Source organism: Protopterus annectens, chromosome 14.part0, assembly GCF_019279795.1.
Source record: "Protopterus annectens isolate FY-2018-M chromosome 14.part0, PAN1.0, whole genome shotgun sequence".
NCBI lineage: Eukaryota > Metazoa > Chordata > Ceratodontiformes > Protopteridae > Protopterus > Protopterus annectens.
In genome coordinates, this window is record NC_056748.1 from 595,458,221 (window position 1) to 595,480,715 (window position 22,495).

General features: G+C 37.0%; 1 protein-coding gene across 1 annotated transcript in view; it reads left to right on the plus strand.

The window, feature by feature from the left end:
- TCERG1L (transcription elongation regulator 1 like) overlaps nt 1-22,495 on the plus strand; it is a 2,969,407-nt gene that overhangs the window by 2,928,849 nt on the left and 18,063 nt on the right. The gene's annotated exons all lie outside the window — the stretch shown is intronic.

Here is a 22,495-nt window from a genome sequence, read left to right on the forward strand (position 1 = left end):
AACTGGCTTGAACTACCCCATCTACCTCATTTACCTACAACTCACCATTACCCACAAGCTCATGTTTAAACCTACAAATTGTCCATCTCTCACTACATCCTTAAAACCCTATATACCCAACTGCCCACTCAGATCCATAAACCAAAATCTCATTCTGGTCCACAAACCCATATGATCTCCTGGCCATCTACTAATTTCCTACTCCTTAGCTAAACTGTGGAACACTCTCCTCCCTCACATATGCAACCTACCAAACCATACTAATTTCAAATCTCAGCAATCCTCTCATCTAACAGCTAAATGGGAATGGCCATGTCACACTCCAACATAAACCCCGTTCTTCCCTGCACTGAAATCATCTCCTATTATCACTATTGCCTTTTGTCATCCTAAAACATTCTCATCCCCTACCTGGGACTGAATTGCTCTGTAATCTAATGTATATACTTTCAATAACAAATAATTTGGTGCTTCTTCAATAAAAATGGTTCAACTAACCACAAATGGATTGTAGCTATGGTTTAAAGGTTAACTCACTTAGAGCTTAAGTCACATAGTGTTCTTCTGTTAATGTTGCATTTACCTAACCTGCAAAGGTCTAGTAATCCTCATGTTTTCAATGTTAACTCTCTAAGTGCTTATTACATAATGTATTATTCTTCTGTAATGTTTAGCTGTTCTGTATGAACTCTGTTATTCCTTTGTAACATTTAAATTGCAATGTCTTGGAGCTTTTCACCCCGGACATCCACTGAAAAGGGTCTCTTTATGGCCCAGTGGACTTCCCCCAGTCATCAAATTTAAATAAATAAAATAAAATATAGGTTCACTTTATAATCTAAAAATACTGAAATATCGAATTTCAGTATCTTGAGACTAATAGCGAATGCCAAGTTATGCGAAAGACCATATATCCGAATTTGGAAACGTCGAATTAACGGATATGGTGGTGCGCTGCATTACTGGACAGCTGGAGATTCACGTAAGTGTTTATATTTTAAGGGTTTTGGGTAGGGATTTTATTGTGCGTTAGTGTGGTGGGAAGTTGTAGATGTAGGTTAGGGTCTGTAGGTAAGAGCGTGTGTCTAAGTGTTAAGAATGGTGCTTGTATGTATGTGAAGTGTGTTTGTGCGAGGGGAATGTAGAGTATGTAGTGGTGGGTTTTGTGTCTGTGTCATTTTTAGTGTGACCTCGGAGTTGGTATTTATAAGTAGCGGGGTGGTAGGTGCTGCAGCCCCCCACACAAGGGGTGTGGGGGGGCTTGCCCTCCTGCTTATATGTAGGGTAGGGTGTGTGTCTGTGTTGTCTTGTGTGTTTTGTTTGTTGTATTGTGGGGAGGAAGGTGCATGCGTGTTTGTGTGGTGTAGGGTGTGTTTACAAGTCACTGTTTTGGAGTTTCGGTATTTTGATTTTTCAGCTGTATAGTCGAGATGCTGAAATTCGATAGTTCAGTATTTTGAGATTATAAAGTGTATATATATATATATATATATATATATATATATATATATATATATATATATATATACATACAGTGAATATAAAAAGTTTACACACCCCTGTTAAAATGCCAGTTTTTTGTGATATAAAAAAAAATGAGATAACAATAAATCATTTCAAAACTTTTCCCACCTTTAATGTGACCAATAACCTGTACAATTCAATTGAAAAATAAACAAACGTGTTAGGGGAAAATATAAAAAATGTACAATAAGCTGGCTGCACATGTGTGCACACCCTTAAACTAATACTTTGTTAAAGCACCGTGCCACCTTTTGATTTAATTACAGCATTCACTCTTCTTGGGTACATACCTGCCATGAGAGAGACTCTGATCAACCCCAAATAAAGTTCAACTGTCCTAATAGAATTTTCGGACTTTTACTCAGTTGCCTGCTACAGCAAAAGCCACGATTCACAGAGAGCTTACAAAGCATCAAAGGGATCTCATTGTTGAAAGGTATCAGTTAAGAGAAGGGTACAAACAAATTTCCACAGCATTGGATATACCATGGAACACAGTGAAGACAGTCATCAAAAAGTGGAGAAAATATGGGACAACAGTGACGTTGCAAAGAACTGGTTATTCAGACAAGACGAAAACTGGTCAGGGAGGCTGCCAAGAGACCATCAGCAACACTGCAAGACCTGCAGGAATTTCTGGCAAGTACTGGTTGTGTACTACATGTGACAACAATCTCTCATATTCTCCATATGTCTGGGCTATGGGGTAGGTTTGCAAGACAGAAGCTTTTTCTTAGAAAAACATCCAGGCCCAGCTAAAATTTGCAAAACAATACATCAAGCCTCCCAAAAGCACATGGAAAAAAATGTGTTATCGTCTGATGAGACCAAGGTTGAACTTTTAGGCCTTAATTCCAAAAGGTATGTTTGGTGCCATAACAGCACTTTGCTTCACCAAAAAATCACCATCCCCACAGTGAAGCATGGTTATGGCAGTATCATGGTTTGGGATTGCTTTTTTTCAGCTGGAAATGGGGCTTTAGTCAAGGTGGAGGGAATTATGAACAGCTCCAAATACCAGCCACTTTTGGCCCAAAACCTTCAGGCATCTGCTAGAAAGCTGAAGATGAAGAGGAATTTCACCTTTCAACACGACAATGACCTCAAGCATACATCCAAATCAACAAAAGAAAGGCTACACCAGAAGAAAATTAAAGTTTTTGAATGGCTCAGACCTAAATCCAATAAAAAAATCTGTGGGTGTGACCTGAAGAGGGCTGTGCACAAGAGATGCCCTAGCAATCTGACAGATATGGAATGCCTTTGCAAGGAAGAGTGGGCAAATATTGTCAAGTCAAGATGTACCATGCTGATAAGACTCCTACCCCAGAAGACTGAAAGCTGTAATTAAATCAAAAGGTGCTTCAACAAAGTATTAGTTTAAGGGTGTGCACACTTATGCAACCAGCTTATTGTACTTTATTTTTTATATTTTTTCCCCTAACAGTTTTGTTTTTCATTTGAATTGTACAGGTCATAGGTCACATTAAAGGTGGGAAAGGTTTTGAAATCATTTATTGTGGTCTCATTTTTTTTATATCGCAAAAACCTGACATTTTACCAGGGTGTGTAAACTTTTTATATCCACTAATTATATATATATATATATATATATATATATATATATATATATATATATATATATATATATATATATATATATTACACACACACACACACACACACACACTCTCAAACATCTGTGGTGAATGGAAAGACATTTTTTTTTATTTAATTAATAAATATATTATTTACAGCGTTGCTAGCAGAGATGACCTCTGCAGGGTGTGGAGATGTGAAGCTTTGCTTCCCCTGAATAAAATACCGCATACGCTAATTACTTTTTGATATGCAATTTTTAGTGTAGACTCCTTGTCATGGCCTGGTCATCAGCAGGATGTGCTGCATACTGTTTGGGTACTTCAAGTAATATTCTACAGCAGTCTCATCTTCTCCCTGCACTATATACTCCCACACCAACTGCCTTATGAAATAATCCTCTCTGAAATGATTCAGTAGTGTTTCAATGTTCCAAACACTCAAGATGGTTATTCCTCCAATCGACTATTCCTTCCCAAAAAAAGGGGTTCTTCACATCTGGCCAAAAGTTAGTTTACTTTTTACCCAGGCCTACTGTCCTGTTTCTATCCCTTTACCCATCTCCTATGATGTCTTAAAATATACCACTCTCTCTTCTGTATCAAAATGTAACCTATACAAGCTGTACTTCAGCTTTATTGCTGGTGAACTCAAATGTTACAACTTCTGACTTATTTCTATGCAATTATGCAGCGTTATGAAAAGACATGAACATGTTCCCATTTCTTTGCAACTTATAATGTGTATGAACTTTGTAACTGAAATTTTCAGCATGTGAAATGTACAGCAGACATAAAACAGGAATTATAATTGGTGTACCCTTTGATTCCAAGATCTGTGAGTATTCCTAGGACAGGAAGTCAGAGGCCATAAAAGAACAATTAAATGTAGTGGTTTGATAACATATGTATGACTTCCCACTGTATGGCTCGGCTACCAGATTGACCACCACAAAAGCTAGCAAGTACAACTGGTGCACGGCATACCCAAACTTAAATAAACCAAAAATGAAAAAGCCAGCACTCGGAGGCAAATGAAGTTTTATTCCTTTCCCTTCAGACCGGTTTCGGTAACAAACCTTCTTCAGTGATGGTTTGTTACCGAAACCAGTCTGAAGGGAAAGGAATAAAACTTCAGTTGCCTCTGAGTGCTGGTTTCAGCTACCAGATTGGACAGATGATCTAGAAAGCAACTGCATGTGATGCAGGAATTAATCTACTTACCCAGACTTCTCTGGTCATAGCCCAGTGATATTAACAAGAAGAATAGATACTTGTATTGTTACTGCTCATTGGTATGTTAGGATTTTCTTTGTAGATGGGAGAATGCTGAAAAAAATTGTTATTCTTTAATGCAGTGGTATTACCAAGATGTATGGAACAAAGAGAAGGTAGGCATATGAGATGGGATTAAAGTCTCTGTCAGAGTTACTGAAAGAATACAAGTTAAGAGGTATAAACAAAGCTCTTAAACCAGTCATGGAGCAGGTTATTAGAGATGCACAGGTCAAAACTAGGGAAAAGGGATATAGCTAAGGAGTTAGAATACTGTATGAAAAAGATTGTAAGCATATTAAATTATAAGACAAAGTAAAGATGTCGCAATGTAAACCACAAAGCGTCTCCAAAAAAAATCCGTCTCAGACCAGACAGAAAATAAAATGGTTGAGGATCCCTCTAAAATACTGAAGGTGTGGGGGTGGAAGCATAGTTGGTGTGGGGCAAAGGGGGTAGATGTCCCAGGCACACAGTATTAGAGGTGCAACTGGTAGATAATTTCTTTCTTTTTTTTTCCATGTCTGCCCCTCAAGTAAACAAAGGCAGGCAGTAGAGTAAGAGGGTGTTACAATCTGACACTCCTTAGGACAGGAATACCAAATTAGATTTTTTATTTATTTTATTTTTTTTTGCTGTCACATAGTGCATCAGAACTTTAAGTGCTCATTAGGAGAAGAGGAAGGAGTGCTAGATGGAGGACCTGATAATTCTGCTTAGGAAAGAAGAGAGGAGTGCCAGATCAGACTTTTTGTTATGCTCCTCAACCAAGAGTTGAGAAGTACTTCATCAGCCTGTAGCACTGGGCATCAAATGAACTAGCTACAACTCTGTTTAGGGGTACTATTCCTGGGTAGAAAGGAGGGTTAGATGGTGTAGTGTACAAATGTATAAGTCTCTCTCAAAAAACAGATTACTTCTCCTTACACAGGGGAAGCCTTGGTTACTAATAAGGGAGATTATGGAAGAAGAGCTGGAGACAGCTCAATGAGAAATGACAAATGGTAAGACACCAGCGCCTAAAACTAACTCTTAGGGTATACCTAAGCTGTGTTCAACAGTTTTATAAACATTTCCTGCTACTGGTGAATAGTACTCTTAGATTCTTTGTATCAGACGTGGTTGAGGTGACACCTAAGCCTGGAAAACATCTCTTCCAGAGTCGTATCACCCATCCTCAAAATTAACCACAACTATAAAATCCTTCACTTATATTAGGAAAAAGGATACAAACATGTCTTCCAATGGTTATTCATTCATGCATATCAAATTGGATTTGAAGGGTAGGGGCACTACAGGTAATTTTATTAAAACCAAGAATAAAGAGTATGCTAAGCAGACATTAGTTTTAGTTAATTTTGACTATGAAAAAGGCATTTGAGAAAGTAGACTTGATGCACTTTCACACTCTTCTACAGCCTGAAGGTTTTATAAAGCAGATTTGGAGAGGTTTGTAATTCTTGTATAATAGTTCTACTGCTAGGTTTAGAATTGGTTCTACGTTGTCAGACCCCTTTCTCAAGGAAAGAGATCCATATTGCTTTTAATAGGATCATAGGTGTGTACTAGGTCAAAAACAAGTAAGGCCTATTAAGCCTAGCCATGCATCCCAAAATTCTGACAGGTTCTGGTACTCTTAATAAGGCTTGGGAGATGAACCATTTACAGGCTATCTGTGTGCATTAGAGACATGTGTATCAAACCAGTGATGAATTTCCTATTATGATCCAATTATCCAAGTTACACTTTAATTGGGTTAGGGAGCAACTCTGCTTCACATGGATGGGAAGTCTGTTCCAGAGAATGAGTGGTTTCTGGGATACATACGTGTCTCTCCAGCATGTCCCGTTTATATCACAGGTTTAAATCTTTAGAATGGGTAATTCAGGTGCAGTTTGATTTGTAGATATTCTGGCCAGGCATAGAACTCCCCTCAACAGCCTATAGCTGATAGAATACAGGGGTAAAGCTTTGAGGCAGTTTGCACAGGACATATTTCTTACACCCTGTATTCTTTTAGTGAGAAACCGCTGTGGAGTTTACAGTTGCTGGATGTGCCTGGTTAGGTACATACCAAAGGGGGCACTGTACCCAATGATTGTTTGGCTATATTCAGCATTCATCAGATCTACAACGTCCTTGGATCTAGGATGCCATACCTTTATTTATAAGTTAAACAAAACAGAATGATTTTCACAGTACTTTAAACAAGTCATGGTCAAAGGCTAGATTATTGTCTGTCCCCAAGACCCTGACTACTGGATCAACTTTTTGGAGTGTGCTGTCAACATATTTACCAAGGTGTGGATGACTTCTGGAAGGATACCATTATGCATTTCTTTGCATTCAGTTTAAGTCCAAGGCTTTGACACAAGTTGTCAGTCCTTCCGAAAAATATCTGAGTCAGTGGGGGAATCAAAGACTGCTCTTAATTTGTAATCATCTGCTAATTTAGTCAACCAGATGCCATTGACATCATAGTTGTAAATGCAAAAAAGGACATGTCCCAGGACCAATCCCTGAAGGGACTCTGCTTATGACTGGCCTTTTTGTAGAGGTAGACTCCCCAATTCTAACTTCCAGGGTCTTATTTCTGAGCCAACCGGCTATCTGCTAGGTGATAAAAGGGTCTGTACTGAACCTCTTAAGTTTGTCAACAATGCCTGAGTAGGGTATTATGTTAAATGTCTTGGCCAGGTCAAGGCAGGCAGTGTGAATCATTTTTCCCTCACCCATTGCTTTGGTTACCTTCTCAAAGTCCACCGGGTTAAGTAGGCATGTCCTGCTCTTGCCAAAACCGAAAACTGGGTAGGGTCCAATGTCTGGTGGTTTCCTATGTCATTAGTGATCATTTCCATAACAATTCTTTCCATGGCTTTACATACAAGACTAGTGAGACTTATGGGTCTGTAGTAGGCCCACCTTTGTGCAAAGGGATGACTATTGTTGCTCTCCATTCATGAGGTGCAAAGCCTGTTTGGAGATGAAGATTAAATAGTGACTCGAGAGGCCTAGAGAGGTCATGGTTCATGCTATTTAGAAGGCATCTTGATATGTCTGGGACCATTGATGCAATGTTTTTAGCCTTAGAGAGGGCATTGAGGATGAGTTCACTAGTTATAGTTGGGGGAGATGTATTTGATGGTATTTCCTGAGGGGAAGACAGGGGTAAAGAACAAGCTGAATTTATCTGCCAATAGGTTTCCTTTATCCAATGGCTCAGTATAGATGGCTCCATTAATAATGAGCTCTTCACATAACTGTGCATTGTCTTTGAGGTTGCAGACATAGCTAAACAATATCTTGTGGTTGTCCTTGGCCTGGAAGGCCAAATTTACCTCAAATTTGGCTTTGCTGGACTTAATTTTATGAGTGTGTTTTTATCTTGCTGAGTGCCTACACCTGTTAATTTTTGCCATGATTTTCTTACTTCTGTTATACAGCATATTGATACAATTCTACCAGTGTGGTTTATTTCTTTGAGTTAGTTCTGTACTTCCTCCTGGTGGGTACAGCCGTCTCAATGCAGCTATTAACATGCTTCGATAGAGTTTCTGTGTACAGTTCCACATTGGCAGCAGTGTTCTCAGGGTTTATGGGGACTTATTTTCCTAGGTTTTCACTTTCTCACTTTGCAACACACTACTATACACTTTGTAGAGACTCGCCAGGGGTTATTTTGCTACTTTTAGATGATAGGCTAAACCATGGAACTGACCACCGTCCCTATGCCCCCACTCCAAGGATTGTCCAGTGACAGTTACTTAGCCATTAGAATCAAGATGTGGTGATGCTATAGAAAGCAGTAAATGAGTAAAGATAATCATTGATAGTAGGAAAAATACAGCCAACAAGTATAAAGAAACCTGGTAGGTACAGTTAAACTGTCATACTTCATGAGAGCTGAGAGTACCAAGATACACTACCAAGTCAAGATACTTCCAGTATTTTTGATGTCAGTGCCTGTTTATTTTATACTCCCTCCAGACAAGTATCTACATATCCCAGTGATAGCAGAATTTGTTAGCGGTGTAAGAATCTGTCAGATTACTTGCTCCATATTTTCTTTACATGTGTGGATTTAAGATAATTTAAAGAAGACCCACAAGATCTGTAGGATAAAGTCTGTGAGAAACAAGTGAAACTAATGCCTGGGTTGTTTCAGACCGATGGAAAGTCAGTTCACCTACGAGTCTAGAAAATAATACTGTAATGTGTTTACTAATGTTATCTATGAAAAAAAAATATAACTGGGCAATGGAAAAGCTATTCCCCTTGAAATATAGGAAAGTGATTGGAAAGCCGAATGAGCTGTGGATGATTCAAATGGCATCAGTCAAGAGGATGGGCAATGCTAAGTTTAACTCTAGCTAGCTTCCCTGAAAGCCGTAAACAGCTAAAGCATAACTAAGCTACAGTGCTGAAATAATTTTTACATTATCTATGGATACAAAGAAGTGTGGGAAGGACAATAATCACATTTTAATTTTTTTATTCTTCTTTTATAATAATGAGGTTACTGTATTAACTTGTATTACTGTTTTATGAGTGACACAAAAGTTTAAGTTTAATTACCAATCAAAAAAGAGATTAAAGCTAGAAGTCAAATGTCTGCTGCTTGAGGCAGATAAGAAATGCAGCAGCTGGAGGAACAAAAGACAATCCCATCATCAGAGGGCTATGCTAAAAGTTTAAGTCACGTCAGTATGGAGAAGGTGACAAGGAAATTACAAAAATAGTTCCACAGCATAAACAGGTAGATGAGCAAAAGTATTATTTGAGCATTTGAAGGGATAGGTCTTATGAACACCGAATCAACCAAGGACAGTGGGTGAAGTAATGGCTGAAGGTTTTTTTTTTTTACTCCTCTGCTCATGAGCAAGTCAGTGCATGTGACATCAAAAATGACCGACACAGATTGATTGAATTGTGATAAAACTGTGAGGCTCCCGAATCATATTAAAAAGAATTCAGAGAGGATAAAAGCAGTTGGCAGTATGTCATTTTACTGCAGAAACAGGTGAGCAAGAAAAGTCGCTGTATTTGAAAGGCAAGTAGAAATTTTGGAGAGTACACTGTCTGAGGACAAAGGAATCTGGATGGCAGACTGGGAAGTAATATTGCTGAGATGATAGGTAAGAGGAGAACTCCATCTAGTGACCATGTATCAATGCACAAGAAGGAAGTACCTAGCACTATACATGGGTATAAGGAGACCCTTGAGTGTCAGCCGATACCATGGCATCAGGTTCCATTTGCAAAGGAATTCTAGCACACAAATGGATTTTGGGCTCAGATGTTTTTAGTACAGTCAAATATGGATGTACAGTATTAACATCTGCTAAAATAATGTGGAGTTGAGAGAGTGGGCAGCACTATAACAATAGTAGGTTTTCTTGAGAAACTGCTTTATCAAGCTACTATGCATCTACTACTACTACTGTAGAAAAGGGTTCAGCATGAAACACTAGTGTTTAGGCTGCACTGGTTGAAATGCAGCAACAATTTCCCCAGGCAATTCATTCCAGTTAGAGCCTTGGGAGGGAAAACTTTTCAGATACCATTAGCTACAATTAACTTGGACTGGGAAGGTGGGCAAGCGAAGTAGCAATAAAGCAGTAGCTTAACAGCACAATGGATGTTTAATAGGAAAACATTTTTGATATTGTAATACATCATGTACATATGGTTATATGCAGCCAGGCATGAAGACAAGCATAAGATAAAGGCAGCAGCTGTAGGTCCAACCACTGCCCACACTTTCAAACAAGGCTGGTCATACAGTTATTTTTGGCTGGGGAATAATTATTAGCAGAAGGCCTGAGACACAGCAGTTGAAACTTACTTGACTAACTGGTAGGGTGTGCTTCACGGGGTAGCAAGGCTGAGTTGAAAGCACCACTGCCAAAAAATGCTAGCTATCCACTGGAAGGGAAACTGGGGAGGGTTGCAAAGAAAGGATGAGACAGGTTAAGTTGTCAGACTCTACTGTACTGAATTTGAAGAAGGCAACCCGGGATGTTCCAGTATCCTTAAGGATAGGGAGAGTTAGTATAATGGGATAAAAGGCTATTGTACCTAGAATGGAACTTGGAGGACTAGAGGAGAAAGTAATAAAGCAGCTATTAGCACCAAGGACTGAACTAATAATTTTGACCATAGATGACTATATTCCCTTTTCAAGCATTATAGGCATAAAGTGTACAAAAAAGCTTATGCATAATTTATATTCACTAGGTGCTGCAAAAAAATTAGTTCTCGTACTTTAAGACCTCTGCAAAGCTCCATTGGCAAGACAATGCTGAAGCCATTTTGATGCCTTTGCTATGGAATCAATTTCAGAGAGTAGATATGGATATTTAAGATCCTCATAGTACCCCGAACTCCACAGATATGATGCATATCCTGATGGGTGAGACAGACATAGCATGCTGTTAGCTACCCTGAGTTGGTGTTTTTGTCCTCTGCTGAGGCAGAAAGTGTGTTACATGCTCAGTTAATAATGTTCTTAGTTTTCCTAAAAGAAATGCTGTTAAATGCTGGATTCAGTTTCTTGTCAGACCTACTCGCTTGTTTGTGGAAGCAATGTAGGATAAAGACTACCACTTTCCATAGACAGCCCAATTGTCTGATGGAGGGGTTTAACTCTACACTAAAGACCATTCTGACACTTTAACAGACCAGTAAAGGTGGTAGCAAGACAGAACTGCTCCACCTCTGATTTGCATTCAGAGAGGTATCCAAGGAAACCACAGAATTTTCACCCTTAACTGTATGGTAACAAGATATGGAAGCCTCCAGGCCTCATTCATTGTGAGATGGAGGTTGAGTGTCATTCCCATAAGGATTCTTTTGTGTAATATGTCCTAAACATAAGATTTTTACTAATGACATAAAGAGTTATTACTCTTGACACCTGCAGTACGGGAATGTCAGCATTTGGGGATCCCTTTTGGGTTATATGAGCTCAGCAAGATGAGCTTTGGGGTAAAGAATGCCTCACAGCCTTTCCAAATATGGTAGATCACATCATACTTTATGGTCTGAGTTCTTGCATATCTTGGTGATAGTAAAATCTATACCCAGTCTTGGAAAGGGCATGGTCAGCATTTCAGGCTGGGTTGGGTGGAATCAAAAAATATCAAATAGAAATGGCAACTGTGTCTTATTTGGAGGGTACATCTTCAGGTAGCAACAAATACTTGAAGCACAATTCATCAATGAACACAATGTTGACCACCATTTGTAAAGTGCGTGTGAACAGAGATTCCTTTACTTTTGAGATTTGTCCCTTTGAGTTGGAATATACAAGTTTGGGGGATGCTGGGAGGCTTGCCTCAGGCAAAAATAAAATAAAAAAAATAAAAAAGCATGTGTAATTTAATTTTTTCACCCTTATGTCCCTTGGACATGAGCTTCCTGTGTTTTCACGTCTCAGCATTTGAGGTTCCCTAGAGGACCCTGGGCCACAGAATGGGTGGTGAAAATTTTCATCCAGAATGTACGCCATTCCAGCATGTCCTATCTTTTGTACTTATCAGCGGGTGAGGGTGTAAGTAGACACAGTAAGGTACTACAGGAAGTATGTCTCGTACTTCAGTACAATAGCTACTGCTTTACAGATCTTGTGGAAGGATATACCAAATAAAGTTGCCTGGACTCAACCATGTGAGAAGGTAATATGAATATTAAAAGAGGCCTGGAGTGGAAGCTCTGGCAGTCTCGACTAAAATCAATTTATTCTGCATGGTGATACATCATAAAGCCATGGGATGGGAGCTTTATTTACCCATGTTTGCTTACAGTGAGCACACCCCAAAGTGGATTGTCAGCCTCAGACTTCAGGCCAAGAAGAAACTTAATAAATTTATAAAAAGTGAGTGATTGGGCTCTAAAAAAAGTCCATCCTTCCTGGACAGTTATAAACCATAACCCTTAAAATAGTTACACAGAGAGCAAAAACTGTAAATTGGGAAGCTCCATAGCTGGAATCTAGATCTGATGTTTTACAACATGACTACAAAGCATAGGAGTAGTATTAATGATAGAAATCCAGAAGGCTTGTCAACAAATGGGGAGGGGTAGTGAACTCAAAGACTGTATTCTTATTTAAAGCATTGGTTTTTTTTTTTTAGAGTGTCTATAGAGGTCTTATAGAACTTGCAGTAGATAAAAATATGCAAGACCATCTTTTTGTATGCAGTGTTTATCTGCAATACAGGCTTTTTTCATTGACTTGAAATAAACACACAACCTTTCTCTATGCAATATATACACATATATATATATATATATATATATATATATAATTTTTTTAGAAATTTGACATTTTAAATGAAGAATGTAGGTGCATTCTAACTGGGAATACTGCAATTATATATTGTATGTATACGTGTGTGCATGTATATAATGTGTATATAACTACACACACACATATATATATATATATATATATATATATATATATATATAGATATATATATATTGTGTTTTTAGGCATTGATATGGTTGTGGGGTTACACCTTTCGGATAATAATAAGCATAGGATTTTAGATAAAGAACGATTATGGATTACTAATTTGGGAGCTTTACATAAACTTGAATTAAATGGATATTGGGGATGAACTAGGTGGGTGTTTATATTGCACTTTTCATAACTTATTTTGTTGTGGGAAGTTTCAAGTTGATTGTATTATGTACATAGAGATATGTGGTATAATAAGATAAAAACATATACAACTTATATGTTTGTTGTTAAATTAATTTTATATGCATTTATTTTTATTTAATATATGCATGCTGGTTATAGGAAGTTATTTAATATATTTAGGTATATGTATATTTTTTGTATATATTAGTTTGTGATTTGTTTATAATATATTGTGTCATAATGGTTACTGCAGCTGTAATATGTTTGTGTATTTAACTGAAGAGAGACGGAATGTAATTACACACTGAGGATGCCAGAGGGTGCAACCGGATATAGTCTGTGTTTACTTCACTAGTTCCACTGCTGAGAGATGGTGTAACAAGAAAAAAATATAGAGCTATTTTAAGCTCATTTAAAAGTGTGTCCAGACTCATTTTTTTGCCTGTATTAGGCATTTTTTACTACTGGAAGCTTTACTGGGTCAAGTGCTGGTATATTTTTTTCTTGGTGTTGTAGATATATATATATATATATATATATATGTGTATATATATATATATAGATATATATATATAGATATATATATATATATATATATATATATATATATGTGTATATATATGACACGATGTGAATACCAATTGGTTGGACAAATTCTAACTTCACTACATCAAACATGAGCTAATAAATAGCCCCATATATTATAGCAAGACATCAAATTGTCCAATGTTCAATACTAATTTGTCTATTATCTGGAGATTCCTAAATATCCTCCCCTTAGACGATACTGTAAATGAATTCAGTGCTACTTTCCTAGACTGCCTTGCACCTCCTAAAAGGAAGCACCTAAAATCCAACAACAAGAGTAGAACACTAATGCAAGATAGAGAAAAAGAATGACAAAAATAAAAAACAATATCTTGAAAACTCCAGAATTCTTCAAAATTGTACTAAAAAGCAAATTAATATGACAGAAAACTATACTAACAACTTTCAAAATAGAAAACTCAACCCTAATAATGCTGGACAGCCATTAAAAAATCTTGCATCCCAGCCATAAATTCAACCTTAATCCCTCTCCCAATAACATCACTTGAAACAACAATACAAGTCAACTATTTCACAGACAGAGATGTAGTTAGAGATCATGTACTAACTGAAGATTCCTCAACATCTAATTGTAACCTTGGCCAGCAGCCATGTACTACCACATACACTTCACCTTCAAACCTGTGGCCACATCCTATATAAAATAACTCAAACCATGCTCTGCTTTGGCTTATTACCTTCGAAGTGAAAATCTTGAAATATCAGCTGAAAGCATTGCCTACCCTGTCTCAATCCTTATAAATGTGTCATTTCAGGAATCCTATGTTCCTTCTTTCTGGAAAAGGACACATTATCCAACTGCACAAAGGAGGAAGTTCAACATACATTACTAACTTTCAACATGAAGCAAAATCTTAGCTCCCCTCCCCCAAAATAGTTGAAAAATGTATTCAAAAACAATTGCTAAACTACCGCCTGCAGGAAGAACTGCTGTTCTCCACATGGCTTCCATCCTTCCTATAGTACTAACACTGCATTTCTAACTTATATAGATACTGTCAATAAAACTAGAGTTAATGACAGACTTGTCTACTCCTTATTTCTAGACTTCTCTAAAGCCTTTGACACAATTTGTCAAAGCAAACTTATACTTCAACTTTCCTCATTAGATCTCTATCATCTTACTCGTCTTTGGTTCAATAGCTACCTATACAAAAGGTATCGGTCAGTAAAATGGCACTCCACCCTCTCTCCATACCTCTCAGTCACCATCGGTGTACCACAAAACTCTATCCTTGGTCTCTTCCTCCAACACTCTCATCAATAGCCTCTATACATCCGCACAACCGGTCCCCGTAATACAGTAAGCAGATGACTCCACAATCATTTGCTCATCTGACAACATGGCACACCTCCAAATAGTTACCCAGGAAGTTTTAACAGCAACTGAAATATGGCTCAACCTCCCATCTCATGATCAGCCCTGACAAACTATTTTTTCCAAATCCCTCTCTCATGAAATAAAAATGTAAAGACTTTTCTCGATAATACAACCATTAAAGTCACTTCTCAGAACAAATTATTAGGGATGATAGTGGATAATGATCTTAAATATGATCTGCATATACAAAATTGCATAAGAAGAACTCAAAACCCGGGAAGGTTTATAGACCCAAAACCTCTCTGATGCAACTCAAGCTACACTTGCCACTACTTATCTCCTCCCCACACTTCTTTATGGTGCTCCCATCCTTACTAACCTTTAAGCATCACGAAAATAAGAACTTGAGCAATGTTAAAATAAATAGTAGAAGAAAAAATTGCCAACAGAAGGTAACCCACCACAGCGTCTCCACAAAAAAACAAGGCAAATCCAATGAAAAATGAGACGTAGACGGCTGTAAAATCCAGAGTAGGCCTTTACTTGGTGCAAACACAAGCGCTTTCATTAAGCTTCTTCAGGTGTATGTAAGCACTGAATACAACCACACCTTTATACTCACATTACATCACATGTTACATAGTCATATGACTAGATCTAACTATCAAACTTTATTAACAACTACTATGCACAACTAAATGTGTAAAAATTTTATATAAATACATGTATTGATTCAAATGTAAAACTTAAAAATATGCATATAAATACACATTTAAAAACATAAATATCTGATGAATGATCAGGTCTGTACAAATGTATATAACATTCATCTTCTATCTGCGAAGGGGTCTCATCTTAAGTTTAGGCTTAAGGGGTATACACTCATTCAAACCATGTCCTTCCATAGCTCTGAGTTTCGTGATCCAAAATGCTTCTAAGTTCTCTGTCTTATTACGATATCCCCACGTCTCAAACTTTTGTGTGACAAAGCTATCACTCTAAACTTAAAGGTATGAGAGCTATCAAACTCCATCACATGCTTCGCTAGTGCATTATTCCTATTTCCTCCTAATATTGTAGATGTGCTCTCTGATCCGGTCTTTCAAATATCTATCCGCTCTTCCCACATAAAATTTCCTGCAGATATCGAGCTTGCCAGGTAAACCACATGTTGGTTCAAGCAAGTTGCTGCTGCCTTAAAATAAAATCTTGCTTTTAAATCAGGATGATGGAAACAAATGCTTCCATCAATGTATATATACACCAATTACAACACAAGGTGTAGTCCGTCCAGGTCCTGTATCAACATGAATTTCTCTAGGAAAACATAATCTCCTTTTCAAAGATCTGTCATTCCTATAGCTGAATCTAGGTGTGTTACCATTCAAACCTGCTACATCTTTATCTGTCAAAAGAATTTGCCAGTTCTTCCTAACTATGTCTGTGTACCTATATACATCTGTTGTATATTTCAAGGACATTCTAATATTATTGTTAGTCGGTGTTAAGTGTCTTTTATCATCAGGTTTACTCCTGTGTGAAAAATAGGGTTTAGCTTGGTCTTTCCTCTTCTCGACAGCTGAGGGTGTTATGTGTCATGTAACATGTGATGTAATGTGAGTATAAAGGTGTGGTTGTATTCAGTGCTTACATACACCTGAAGAAGCTTAATTGTGAAAGCGCTTGTGTTTGCACCAAGTAAAGGCCTACTCTGGATTTTACAGCCGTCTACGTCTCATTTTTCATTGGATTTGCAATGTTAAAATAAAGTTGACAAATTGGCAGAAAATACCCCTTTCAGGATCCCAGCAACTGACATATGCAGAGTTGACCAACTACAACATTAAGCAGAATCCATCTGCTTGTCCAACACTACATAAAATTCTTCACAACTATGTCCTACTTGGTCATTACAATCCTATGACCAAAAACTCATGTCTAACCACAAATCAAATCTGCTGGGTATGATCTGTACCTCATGCCACGTTGCTAAGGCCTGAACTCCTTATCTCTATCCATCAGGTCTGTACCCTCCATCCCATCAAAATCAGAAAAACTTCCCAGCCAAAATCAGTCTCTGTTCCTGCTCAATTTGTCTTTTTCGGCTTTTCCCATTCAGGGGTCGCAACAGCTGAACTCCGGTCTGCTAATGATTGCCAGTAGATTTTTATGGTGCCGAGATGCCAGCCCAACACCCAACCGTCAGCGAAGGCATGCCCAGTCATGCATGTATTTTGGAGGACATGCAGACTCCACACAGAAGGCACTCCAGCAGAGAATTGAACAGGAGAACCTCTTGCTGTGAGTCAACAACGCTACTGCTGCATTACCAGGATAAAATATATCCCTAAATGTGAACAATATTGTAATCATGATTTGCACCACTTCATTCTCCCTTCTTCACCCACTTCCTTTCTTATATCAATTTCTCTCCCCATTTGGCTTTCTAAATATACCATAAGCCTGCTTTTCTGTCATTTCATATTGTAATGTCTGCATTATACTAACTTACCTTTAATTTCTCTACAAAAATGGCTAAAATTCCTCTAAGTATTAAATCTTTGTCTTACAACCTACATACTGAAACAATGCTCTCAAGTTTGTTTTGGTATAATTATTTAAGTTGTAGTTTTTTCTTACATTACTTTTAAAGATTACAAAATTATTATTCTTAGCATATTTTGTGATACTTTCAAGCTTTTCTCCCCAGGTGTTCACAGAAAATGGGCTCCTACCCAGTTATATGTGTATATATATATATATATATATATATATATATATATATATATCTATATATATATATATATATATATATATATATAAATATATATATATATATATATATATATATATATATATATATATATATATGTGTCTGTAGGTGTATATATAATATACGTATATACAGATCTAGGACATTTCACCGAAATTTGAGTGCATTACTCACCGAAACCACAATTTACAGAAAAGACAATTCACCTAAACACATTTGACAAAAATGGTATATTGCCTTGTCCCTAATGTAGTGCAACCCTGGAGTTAGTATATATAGTAGGGTGTGTGGGGGGGCATGGCCCTCCACAAATTTTAAATGTGATGCACATGCATGTATATACAAGCATACTTGTAATTGCAATATATTACTCTTATCCAAACATGATATACACTTGAAATATTTGGGGGGTGGTGACCACCACACACCCCTACTATATATACAAACTCCAGGGTCACACAACAGTAGGGACAAGGCCATATGCCATTTTCGTTGAATTGTGTTTCGGTGAATTGTGCTTTCGGTGATTTGTGTTCAGTGATATGTGCATTCGGTTAAATGTCTCAATCCACATATATATATAGGTTCATAGGTTTATACTAGCTATCTGCCCTAAGGCATTTATAAGCTTAGCCAGAATTTTTGTGGCTTACGCCACCCCTTATATGAAAAAATACTGTGCCCATTAGTTTGTTGTGCGCCTCTGTCCAGCAGTGACACAGAGATGATTCCCGGGATAAACCTACGATCTCCCATCCACAGGTCAAGATTTCTCTTGAACAGAGCCAGCGAGGTGCTCTGCCTCACATGGACCAGGATTTTATTCCACAGCATAGGGAGTCTGAGTGATAAATCTATCCCTCCAGCACATCCTATTTATATCCGTGCTAAGGTTTAAGTCGCTTGCTCTAGTGGTTTTGCTGGATTTGGATATTTTGAGGTGGAGCATGTCCATTAATTCCGGGTTGGACATGGCCTTGTATGTCAGGCACATGTCACCTCTGCGCAGACGGTATGCAACTGAATAGAGCTGGAGTTTCTTCAATCTGGCAGCATATGACAGATTTTGGAGTCCCTTTATCCCTTTGGTGAGGAACTTTTGGGGTCTCTCCAATTGCTGCAGATGTTGGGTGAGATACATCCCAAATGGGGCATTGTACTCGATCATTGGTCTGATAAGTGAAGAGTACAGGGGAACAATGACCTCACTAGATCTGGATGTGAATCCCTTCATGATGAGGTGGGCAATGTAGAAGGTCTTTCTAACCACTTTAGCAACGTGAGTGTCAAAAGAAAGGCCACTGTCAACCTGGGTCCCCAGGTCCCTGATAACCTCTTCTGTGCTTAGTGGATTGCCACCTATATGGTAGCTTGGGGTTACCTTGTTTTTCCCGAAGGTATGACTATACATTTTTGGCGTTTAACTTCAGGCCATGGCTCTGGCACCAGCTATCTGTTTCCGTGAGTCCCTTCTGAAGGATATCCATTTATGACCTAAGACTAAAACATGTTTGATTTCTTGCAATTATTACAAATCTCCATGTCATTTCGTAATAATGCTTCTAAATGTCCAAGGAAACGAATTTGTGGTGAAATTGTGAAAGCTCTGATATAGCGAACTTAACCCAAGTGTCTGCTAACAAGTTTGAAACAACTTTACTGTTACATTTAGGTGAATTCCATAATACTGTTTGATTATTTAACATTACAACGTTCGTTTCCATTCGACTTTTCCAAGGCCTGGTCTACAAGTGTGTAAAAAATCATTCTAAGCATATCTTTTGCTAACCCAATGAGGGATCGAATATGCAATCCTTCTTGTTTTCCATTTGTACCATGATCCTCCTTACTTTCTTCTTAATATTTTTTCTTAGTCAAATGCCAGTTCCTGCCTATTTGTGAACTGTTTTGATAAATTTCCCACGCATAGGTGAGATTGTAATATGTTAGTTTAACTCGAATAATAACCTACTTAATTTTCAATTTTAAGTTTCATGTATGAAACAATTAAACAAGCATCATTCAATTTCACTTTATTTTTAAAAGCTTTAAACCTTTCCATTGGGATTTTGGATGTTACTGATTTAATATGCATGTAATTTTAGTTTATTTTACTTTCCATATAATATTATGGTAGTTCTTGTCTTTGATACTTTTGTTTATGCCCAAGTATGTTATAATTCTCATAATCTTAAATTTGTATTATTTGTGCATTTTATATTATTTTGTGTTATATATGAGGTATTCCATATATTCTTTCGTTTGACCTATATTTTTCTTTCAAATCCAATGATCAAGTAACTCAATACAATTGTCTTATTGAATTTTTATGGTAACTATTTATAACTACATATTGTACCCTTATCTTAATCCTAGTATTCGTATAAATATTCTTTTCATTACCAATTAGTTCTTATTATATTAATTTTATCACTGGTGTGAATTGGATGTCTTGATTAAAATACGGGATCTCTAATATTTGATTGATATTACTTTACAACTCCATGAGGTCCATTCATTCCTGTAAGGAACCAACATATGTACAATTAATGAAATCAGAAATCTGTATGAATCAATGATCATAGTATTCCACCAAGTATCACTCTAATAGCAAAATAAATCCACCGGATGTAATAAAACCAACAAATGTTGTTTATTGCACAAAACCAAATTCAACTGTTAAGCGCTTTCACTAGGCTCAGCTAGCTTCATCAGAACAGTTGGAATAATTAATTACACAGCTTTTAAATATAAAAAGGCGCCAAAATATAAAGCCTTACTTAAAGTGATATACCATAAAATCAACTTATACATATAAATAATAAACTTTCCATAAAATACACTTTAGTAATGTCTTTGTGTAACAGTTAAATAAGTTAAAATGTAGCAAGAAATTTTTGACTGCAAATGACAAGTGTAAATAATTAATATTCCAATAAAACTATTTTATATATATTCTAAGATGTTATAAGTTTATACTGTGGGAATGATGTACTTCCCTACCTTAACATCAACAAGGGTTTGATGGTAAAATAGTCATTTATACCTGGCAATCTTGTTGCATCAGTTAAAACTTGCCAAAAAAGCTCTCTATAGGCCAATACATTTTTAATATTGCCACCTCTAGGATCACACTTAACAGCCTCTATTATGGCAAATTGAAATTTATGATCTTCTCCTTTTTCCATAATGTGTCTCGCTAATGCATTTTTTGAATCCTTGTTTTTTATGCAATATAAGTGTGAGTATATCCGCTGTCTCAATAATCTTTCTGTCTTACCCACATAATATGCGGGACAGACCGTACAAATAGCGATATACACGACCATTCTAGTTTTACAGTTACCTTTAACAGGGTATATCCTAGATCTGTTTTCATTTTCTAAAGTAATTGGACTTTTCATACATATACTGAAACATTGTTTACAAGTGCCACATCTCGAAGTATGTGCACTATCAGTATGTTTAGTCTTATAGCCTAATTCAAGAATTCTCTTAATATTCAAACCCATTTTGTTCACAAATTTGGGTTCAGTTCCCAATATATCAGCCATTTCTTTGTCTTTAGTTATTAAGTACCAATTTTTTGCAATGATGTCCTTAATATAATTACTGTAAGGACCAAATTCTACTATACATGCTCTAGTGTATGTAACATTTACCATTTGTTTTACAGATGCTTCTATGGCTTGATGCTCTGAAATTTCCAAATTAACTGATAGATTTGGTATGTTATTAGAACCAAGTAAAGGTTTGTATTTGATTCCCCATTGGCTAATAACATATGCTGAAATATCCACCATCATGTCATTGTCATATCCTCTATCAAAAAATAGGGATGTGATATAATCTATTTCCTTGACCATGTCAATGTACTTTGAACACATTCTAACAGCCCTCACACATTGTCCTTTGTATATATTTCTCTTTACTTTCCTGGGGTGAAAACTGTTGAAGTCCACGTAGGAATTGGTGAAAGTATCTTTCCTATATATCGTGGACTTCAAACCAACAATGTCTCTTGAGATCAATGTGTCAAGATACGGAACACCATATTCATTTACCACTGAGGTAAATTTCAAATAATTACTACTGTTGTTAATGTAGTTAATAAATGTAGAATAGGTGTCCGTGTCTCCATTCCATAGAATGTATATATCATCAAGGAATCTTGAATAATATACAATATGTTCATCATGTGTACCATCCAAAACATTCTGTTCTTCCCATTCTAGCATGACCAGGTTGGCGAATATGGGAGCACAAGCTGCTCCCATTGCCACCCCCCTGGTCTGCCTGAATATTTCTCCCTCATAGAAAATAAAGTTGTTCTCTAACACAATGCTCATAAGTTCTGCCAATAGCTGTATTCTGTCCCATGTCATATTGGTATGTTTTCTAAGGCTGTAGGTGAATGCCTCAATACCTTCTTCCATGGGGATTGAACTGAATAGATCTACCACATCAATTGTACTAAACAATATACCCTGATGGTATTTGTGTAAGGGATAATTCTTTAAAAATTCCCATGAGTCTTTTACAAGATGCTTCACTTCCTTGTATATAGGTTTTAAAAGCGTGTCTAATACCTCTCCTATTGGGAATGTTTTGGATCTACTTCCAGATATTATAGGACGTAGGGGTGGATTGTCTGGATTTTTATGTACCTTGGGTATCCCTATGATAGTTGCTAAGACTGGGTGTTCAACTGTCATATAATTATACATTTCTTCCGTTATTCGATT